Source organism: Balaenoptera musculus, chromosome 14 (genome assembly GCF_009873245.2).
Source record: "Balaenoptera musculus isolate JJ_BM4_2016_0621 chromosome 14, mBalMus1.pri.v3, whole genome shotgun sequence".
Taxonomy (NCBI): Eukaryota; Metazoa; Chordata; class Mammalia; order Artiodactyla; family Balaenopteridae; genus Balaenoptera; species Balaenoptera musculus.
This window is the reverse complement of record NC_045798.1, coordinates 28,057,918-28,065,730: the sequence shown is the minus strand read 5'-3', so window position 1 is coordinate 28,065,730 and position 7,813 is coordinate 28,057,918. Positions and strand designations below refer to the sequence as shown.

Genomic DNA, 7,813 nt, shown 5'->3' with positions numbered 1-7,813 from the left:
TCCACGCCAGGACGCTTCCCAGAGGCCTTGGCTGAGGGGAAGTGGACCTGGGGGCTCTGAGATGCCTCAGGGTCATGGAAGTGGCCCGGAAGGACATTGCCTGGCCCCCCGTGGCATCCTCCACCCCACCTGAGCCTCAGGCCCATTAGGGCCCTTCCTCACACAGGGGAGGCTGGCTCTGGCAGAATAGCCACCCCAGGGAGCAGCTTAGACACACTGACTGTAAACAGCTGTTAGTCTCTTGGAGAACAAAATAAATTGTTTTAACAGCAGAGCCGTTATTCTTCTCTGTGCAGCTTGGGGCTGAGGGCCTTGGGAGTTCCATGCCCTGCTAGTTGGCCCTTGCCCTGGCCCCGCCCCTGACAGTGGGGCAGCCCAGCCAGCCTCGGGGCCTTGGGTCAGCCTGTCCAGCGAGTGATGGATCCTGCCCAGGCCTAGGCTGCGTCCCTGAGACCCTCACAGGGCCCGAGCCAGGCCTGGAGCCCTATTGTCTACCTGCCATGGGCACACGGTCCTGGCCTGCAGCTCCTCCTCTTCCCCTCCATCTACACCCCTACCCCACCACTGCTGTGCTGGGGGATCTGGGGACATGGGAGCTGGGGGGTCTGGGCATGCCCCACCTCGGGGACCACACCACACAGTCCCACGTCCCAGGCTCCTGCTGCGGGAGCTCCCCACAGCTCCCAGGAACACTGTGGGGTGGGGATGGGCTCTCAGAGCCCCCTCACCAAGCTGCGGGCTGTGGTTGCCCTTTGGTTTTGGAGAGGGTGAGCCAGGCCCAGCTACCAGGGACCAATTATCGCTGCAGCAGCTCCGATGCCTGCCCAAGTCTTCTGCTGTCCTCACTTCAGTCTTCACAGAAAGTTTTGTGTGTGTATCCGTGAACTTGCTACGTGAGTGGGCACACCTGTGAGGTCATGGAATCAGCCCTCCTGGGCAGACACCCAGCTGTAGTCTCTGCCCAGAGTTTCCCCTTTCTCACCCCGCGTCCCCAAGCAGCACCCCAGCCTTCAAGTGCAGGGGGCACTTCTCCCAGGGGCCTGGTCGTAAGATGCTGGGCAGCTGATGACCCTCTCTGAACAAGCTGCCACTGCACTGTCCCCCACATGAGGCCACATGTGCGCCGAGCTCAGAGATTGTGTCCTGGTCACCCCAGCTCTGGAAAGGGCTCTGGGGTGGTACCCTGGGGATGGGCAGAGTGTCCTAGCCGGGAAGGGGTCTGGGCTGGACAGCTGCCTGCATTGCAGGGTGGGGCTCAGTGCCCATGTTGGGTGAGGCTTCCCCGAGTCATGGGCAGAAAGAGGAGCCTGAGTTCTGGGCAGCTCACCCCACCCGGCCCTACCCACAACAACAGAAAAACATCCCCGGGCCGGCCGTCAGCTCAGCGCCTGCTCACAGCACATTGCCTCCGCGAAGACAGGAAATCCATACTGGGCTGAGCAATGCTACCAGCAAGGTCAGACCTGTTGGTTGGGGCGGGGGAGGCTGAAGGGAGAGTGGGCCAGGCTGCCTACTCTCACCCGCTCATAGGCTGAAAGCGTCTGTGCCAGCACCCGACGTGCCTTCTGTAGGCCAAGCTGGGCTGTCCTAGGGCCAGGACCCGCAAGGCTCCACCTGCCCTTGGGGGGCACCCGACATATGAACCCTGGGGTCAGGTCCTCTCAAGCAGGAAGCAGGTCATAGCTACCACGCCACTGCCCGCCCCAGCACAGGGGCACCAGGACAGGGACCTGGCAGGCCCCTACACACCCCCCCCCACTCCAGGGCTGGCAGAGCTTCAAAGGCTCCTTCCAGGGTCCCCCTCCATTGCCGCCAAAGGGCACATCTCATCTCCACAGGGAGCCGTCACCATGGACACCACCTGCACCGCCCGCACTGTCAATGCAGCTTGAAGATGCTCCTCTTCTGGCCCCCAGGCCCTTTGGTCCGGAGGGGTGGCCAATGGGATTAGCACCCTCTGTCCCCCAGGGAACCCACCTACCCAGTGTGAGCTCAGGCTGCGTGGTGCTGGGGGCTCAGGGGTGTTTGTCAATGAATGAATGAATGGGAAAAAAGAACAAATCCCCGGGAATCATCCTGCCCCCGGTGATGGCAGGATCCAAGAGCTCCAGGGCCCCACAGGTGGGGGCTCCATGGAGGACCCTGGACCCAGCTTTGTTTGGGGTTCCTGTCAGTACCTGCTGGCCACTGCAGGACAGCCAGGGCCTCCTGGGTCCACCCACTGTACCAGGTGGGCTGGATATGCTGTGTGGCCTGTGGAGGGCAGAGTCATGCTCCCCAAGCATTTCCCATCAGCACCTTCCCGCCCAGGAGGCTGGCCCTTCTGATGAGGTGGCCCTGTGTGCAGTTCTGGCCAATCTGTGAGCAGGAGCAGGTGGAGCACATCTGGGCTGAGTGCAAGGCCTGCAGGTTACCTCTCTCCCTCGGCCGGGATCCAGTGACGTCCCGGGTGGTGGCTGCCCGTCAGCCTGGGCCAACAGATGATGTAGACCTGGGTCCCCCTCCAACCATGGGTTTCATGTGAGAAGGAAACCGGCCTCTGTTGCTTTAAGGTTTGGGGCTGTTTGTTACGTCAGCATAACACGTCCATCTGATGGATACAAGGGACAAGCACAGGATGTCAAAACAAGTGACAAGCAGGGTCTGAGGCTGCCATGGGAGGCACGGGTGTAACACCCCCTCCCGGGCAAAAGTCCGAGCTGGTGGGCCAGCAGTCTGCAAACTTGAAGCCCATGAGGGGGAACCTGATGGGCAGGCCAGCAGCACAGACTTGTAGCCACAGTCCCCTGGGCCTTGCAGGGCAGTGAAGGGCCTTGGGCTGCAGCTCAGTGAGGTCAGTCTCTCTCGAGAGCCGCAGCCCCGTGGCCCAGCCGGGCCAGCTCAGTGGCACATGCACCCAACTGTCCTCGGGGCTGAATCATGTGATCAGGACGAAGCTACCGGCCTTCATCCCTGCTTCCCTCCTCCCCCTCCAGGTCAGACCCCTCCCTGCTTCCCTGACCAGACTGTGGAAGGGTGGGGATCCTGACGACCAGCACGCACTGTTCACTCCTCCAGGCCAGGCTGTCTCTTTTGTCTCCTGCTGGGTCCTGAGTGCTAGAGCAGCCGTGCCTGGCACACCGTAGGTGTTCACTAAACAGCCTTGAGCGGGTACCTGGTCCCCTCATTTTACACAAAGGGACACCGAGTCTCAGGCCACCTGCCCCAGCCCCACAAGGTCTGCCACACCGCGGCTATTGCTCCAGGGCCCCTGCCCTTGGCCAGGCTTATCTGGGAGCCCTGAGACCCCCATGAGGGGCATGCTGCCTGCAAACGTATGTTTTCATTAGCAAGAGATGAATAATTAATGCCACAGCGCCTTTGAAACTCTTTTGGTTTTTATTTTAAATCTTTTTTTCTATGTATAGAAACAGCACTTCCATTAGGCACCAAATTTATTCTTTAATAAACACGGCAGTTATTTATTCAATCCCTAGGCTCTCTGGGGTGGCCTGACACAGGGGCAATGTCAGCCCACACCCCACTGGCCCAGCCTCCTGGGCACACAGTGGGGCAGAGGGCAGAGGGCAGAGGTCGTGGGCAAGGTGCACACTTCCCAGATCCCCCCCTGGTTCCTCTCACGTCCCCCACTGCAGACCCGGGATGGGGTGATAGGTGTGTGGAGGGAGCCCAGGGCCAGGTGGCCCCGGCAGAGTTCCAGGTGGGGGCTGGGCATCCCCTGGCAGGACAGCACGTGTGGGGAGGGTGGGCCAAGCAGGCCTTGGGGATGTGAGGCCACCGGCCCCCCGGCGAGCCCTGCTTCACGCCACCTGTGAGGCCTGCCTTCCTACACGCACCAAGCCTGGGACCGGAGCTGGCGGCCTGGATGATTCAGCTTCGTGAGATCCTGGTCCAAGAGTCCGCGGGCGTTGATTTCTCGGCTCTGCAAGTCAGTCTTCAAATGCCATTACTTGATGCTTTCTCGGGGATTCAGTCAGAAACACTGATTTAAACTACAAACCACGGAGCATTCGAGCAGCAGAATAGTCTCCAAATGCACCTTCCCTGGTCTGAGGCTCTGCTGGCTGAGTGCCAGCACGCTGGAGCCCCTCGGCCTGCCCACAGCCGGAGTCAAGGGGTGGATATCACAGCCTACACCCTCATCCTGCTGCCCAGCTCCCTATCCTTAGCTAGAACATGATGCTGAACAAAAGAATTAGGATGTAGATATTTTTTCTTGCAAAAAGTTGTCATTAATTTTTTAAAGTGTGCGATATTGTCCTCAAGAAAACGCATGAAAAATGAGTTGTCTGGGGCTTCACTGGTGGCACAGTGGTTAAAAATCCACCTGCCAATGCAGGGGACAGGGGTTCGAGCCCTGGTCCGGGAAGATCCCACATGCCACGAGCAACTAAGCCCGTGCACCACAACTACTGAGCCTGCACTCTAAAGCCTGTGAGCCACAACTACTGAGCCCACGTGCCACAACTACTAAAGCCCATGTGCCTAGAGCCCGTGCTCCACAACAAGAGAAGCCACCGCAATGAGAAGCCCGCGCACCACAACGAAGAGTAGCCCCCACTCGTCACAACTAGAGAAAGCCTGCGCGCAGCAACGAAGACCCAACACAGCCAAAAATTTTTAAAAAAAAAGAGTTGTCTGTTCCTAATAAATATTTTCTAGATTAAGTATTTGTATCTCTATCAGTTATTTATCTCCATATATGGAGAATACATAATTTGTAATAAAATGCAGAAAGGTTTTAATTTTTCTTCACAATATATGAAATTGAATTTTTGACTAATACGTGAATAAATTGACTCTAATCCCTTCCTGTCATAGTGTACGGTATTGTTTTAGGTATAAATCTCTTATTTTATAGATGTTTTCAAAAAATTAATCTCCAATATTTAAGGATTGGCGTAAACCTCCGTAACAGGGCGTTCCAGCTGATTCCCATTTATAAGGCTTGTCGTTTCCACATGCCCCCCCACCCCGAATCATCAATGGCACGCGCCAAAGTCACACCAGGGCTCCCCAAACACTCACAAATGTTCATAATTTACAAAACAGGTGCCGACTTGGTTGTAATGAGGCGACCTGGGTCCGTTGGTGGCAGGAGGAACAGCCCAGGCCCCGCACTGCAAGCCAAGGGCTCCATGCAGCTCCGGGCGCCCAGCCTGGTCGCCGACGGGCAAACAGGAGGCCGGTCCATCCCTGCAGGCCCGCCCCACACGTGAGAGGGTGGTAGCTGAAGAAGCAGGGCTGGCCCGGCTTGTGTGGCCCTGAGGCTCGAGGAGGAAAGACTGGCGGGAACCTGGGAGAGCCAGCATGCGGCTGGGCACAGGCCAGCGAGGGGACGACAGCTGGGGGCAGCCCAGCCACAACCATTGCTCTGCTGGTCACTTCACAGTGACTGGGTGGAGGGAAAGTCATGTGACCCAAGCCAGGCTGGTTGGGAACACAGACGGGGCCAAGAAGCAGTAAATGCCCCAAGTCAGACGCTTCCCTGGAATTTTTCACACTGAAGCAGGAGGTAGAGCCCCTTTCTCCACCTGGTCTGGAGGTACAAGCCTGGCACTGCTGGGGCCACGGGTCCAGCGTGGGGACCCAGCAGTCGGGAAGGTTGACTGTGGAGGGAAGTGGCAACAGGGGCTGGGGGACCTTTCGGGCACTCTGTGTCCTGAGGCCACCTGGAGCCCACATCATCCTGAAATACGTCCCTGGGCCTGGGGCGTTCACAGCAGAGACTGGGCTCTTGGTCCACGAGAGTCAGCGCAGAGGTTCTGTTAACTCGGGGGCTGGGCTGCAGAGGTGCTGGGCCCAGGGACTCCGGCTCAATCCGGATGCTGTCTGTGATGTCATTCCAGAGTCTGCACGGTGGGAAGTCGCAAGAATCGCTTCATTACACATGCCTGATAATTGAAGAACCAGAGAGACAGGTGTGTGTTTGAAAACCGAGACTTGAGTCCTCGAAATTAAGAGCGGGACATCCGTCTGCCTCACCACCCGTGGCTGCAGGACCCAGAAAGCCCAGGTGCCAGGCAGCAAAAAGGCATGAAACAGAGGGGTGAAATAGGCCAGACACCAAAGGACCAATGCTGCGTGATTCCACTCGTATGAGGTCCCTGGAGTCGTCACAGTCACAGAGACAGAAAGTAGGATGGAGGTTGCCAGGGCTGGGGGAGGGGAGGGGGACTCAGTGTTTAACGGGGGCAGGGTTTCAGTTTGGGAAGATGAAAAGTTCTGGATGTGACGAAGGTGACGGCTGCAGGACAGTGTGAATGTCAATGCTGCTGAGCTGTGCATGTGCACTTAAAAATGGTTAGAATGGTAAACTTTGTGTTATGTGTATTTTACCACATTAAAGAAAAAAGGAATGTCCTCCCTCCAAAAAACCCCCAACATTGTAAGTCTGTATGTATGTATTTTAAACATTAACTTGTTTAAAGTACGTAAAAATAGTTCTATGCTTCATTCGAGGTTGACTGCGCAGGATCGCCTGCAGAGAAAATGTCCTGGTTACACAATCTTTCAGCACGTGGGTCATCTCAGTTGAAGGGGGAGAGCATGAAACGGGGCCCTCAGGACTGGAGACCGAAGCGGACCTGGCACCACAGTCCACGGCGGCTTCCTGGAAGGAGGACACCCTCGGAAGGGACAAGGCCTCGGAACGCCATCCCCACAGCCTGCGCCGCCGTGGGGGAGGGTCCCACGCAGTGGAGTCGGGGTTGGTGGGGGGACACGCGGGGTTTCATCCTGAGAGGCCTCTGCGGCCACAGTTGTGCTGGGCTCCGGGACACAGCGGTTAATGGGGCAGACAAGACATTCTCAGGGGGACACAGATGGGGCCAAGAAGCAGGAATGCCCCACGTCAGAGAGTTGCCCTCCGAGGGGACGGCTCCTCCTTCTCATACTTTTTAAATATCCTCAAACAAAAGTTGTAATGAAAATCCACAATAACCAGAAAGCACGTGAAGGTAGGTCAGCCGGCTGCCAGGAAGGACCAGGCCTGAAAGGGGGCCAGTCCTCTTGAGGCTCTTCCCCACCTCCCAGACAGGTCGCTGGCCCTCAGGGATTCTAGTGGGTGACAGGCCCAGGTGGCTCAGTGGGGGTAGGCAGCCAAGGTGGGCCCTGGGGTCCTGGCAGACAGGGGTCTGGGTGTCAGCAACTGCTGGTCACCCCCACTCCCTGCCCTTGGCTTTCCATGCCTTTTACTTTCTGTATTCTTTTTTTTTTTTTTTCTAATATTTATTTATTTGGCTGTACCAGGCCTTAATTGTGGCATGCAGGATCTAGTTCCCTGACCAGGGATCGAACCCGGGCCCCCTGCGTTTGGAGCGCAGAGTCTTAGCCACTGGACCACCAGGGAAGTCCTTATTTTCTGTATTCTGATGCTTTGTCATCCTGGTCCTTGCTGACCCTGGAGGGACTGCCCCTGCCCCGGGCTAGCCAGCTCCCAGCCCTGGGAGAGAGCAAACATGCCCCAGTCTGCACATTTCATACACAAACCAGCCAATCCAGAGCCCGCCCCCAGCCCTCCCCCGCCCCAGGGCTCCCACACTCCAGGCCACTTCCCACCTGCCCTAGTCACCCAGGGCCGGTGCCCCAGAGCTGACCCTGAGCTTGCTCACCTGCTTCACAGTTCCTTCACTCAGAAGCGGCAAGACAGGGTCCTGCCCACAGCTCCCCCGTCCCTCTGCCTCACCGACCCTGCAGCTTCCCCATGTGGCCCCCGGAACTGGTGTGCCCCCTCCTCTTGGGATCTGTAACAACTCTCTTCTCAGTGACGGCCGTCTCCTAATCTGTTGGCTTTGCCATACAGGAATAATAT

General features: G+C 57.6%; 1 non-coding gene across 1 annotated transcript; it reads right to left on the bottom strand.

Annotated features, from left to right (window-relative positions):
• Window positions 1-7,278: 7,278 nt before the first annotated feature.
• On the bottom strand, window positions 7,279-7,351 carry TRNAW-CCA. The gene has a single exon. It is a non-coding gene; the product is annotated as a tRNA-Trp (tRNA).
• Window positions 7,352-7,813: the final 462 nt, after the last annotated feature.